General features: G+C 44.0%; 1 protein-coding gene across 1 annotated transcript in view; it reads right to left on the reverse strand.

Annotated features, from left to right (window-relative positions):
- Nucleotides 1-1,013, reverse strand: part of LOC110022419 (guanine nucleotide exchange factor SPIKE 1-like) — a 43,624-nt gene that overhangs the window by 23,004 nt on the left and 19,607 nt on the right. The window lies entirely within an intron of this gene.

Below are 1,013 nucleotides of genomic sequence, written 5' to 3' on the forward strand. Positions count from 1 at the left end.
TAAAATTGCAGATAGCGAAGATTACCTGAACGGCTACGCTGCCTTGTAGGATCCTCTGTAGACTCTGTAGCCTGGGTAGTTGATCACCTTCTGAGCTTCGGGGTTCCTCGAGCTCATTCCTTAAAGCAGCCGTCCTAGTTTCAATCATTCCGATTGCATTTTCAACCGGAGAGAACTCCAAAGATTCTGACTTGATAACAACGAGCCGACGCACCAAAGCAGGAAAAGATCCCACCGTTTGGAGAACGGTACGCCGTTTCCACTGGTCTTCAAGTCCTCCTTGACTCTTTCCATTTTTCGTGAAAGGTGTGTCAAATAAGAAGCGGTTGAATACGCGCCCTTGAACTCCTCCGGTTGATAAGGAGAAGATCCTTTCTCTCCTACTTCCCAAATCCTCATCTTCCATGACAGGATCTACAGCAGTTATCTGAAGGTAGCACACACCAGGCTGCAACTCCTCTGCATTGACCTGCCTAGAATCAGGTATGATATGTAAAGTATGACTTTCATTCATTCTAGACTCATATATGTGACTGAGCTTCTCCATTATGTCACCCAAGCGAACATCGCGAGGTTCCCTATATACATATTCCTTCCTGTCAAGTTTCCCAAACCGTTCACCATAGAATCCAACTCGATAGTACGTACCGTCAATAAAAGGAATCGGACTTGATTCTTGCTCAACAATAGATTCATAAATGTTGGTGAGTGATGTGAGACATTTTGCTATCTGTCCATACAGTCTTCTACTTTTGTACACTGGAATTATCAGTTCCAAGATGCTGGCACAGAAATGGTAAAGCTCTGCCTCAGAAAAAAGTTTATTTGCGAGTTGTAGATACTTCACAGCAGAATCTACAGTAAGTTTTGATGCTCCATAACCTTCAAACTCGGCTGCCGATGCCTCCGCAGTAACATCACTGCTGACTATGGGACAAATCTTCTGCAATGCAACAACATGATCTATAGTCCAGACAGCATCATTCCTTCCAACAAGGGCCTACATAAGTCAA

The sequence above is a fragment of the Phalaenopsis equestris genome, unplaced genomic scaffold (genome assembly GCF_001263595.1).
Source record: "Phalaenopsis equestris unplaced genomic scaffold, ASM126359v1 Scaffold000189, whole genome shotgun sequence".
In the NCBI taxonomy this organism is placed as follows: domain Eukaryota; kingdom Viridiplantae; phylum Streptophyta; class Magnoliopsida; order Asparagales; family Orchidaceae; genus Phalaenopsis; species Phalaenopsis equestris.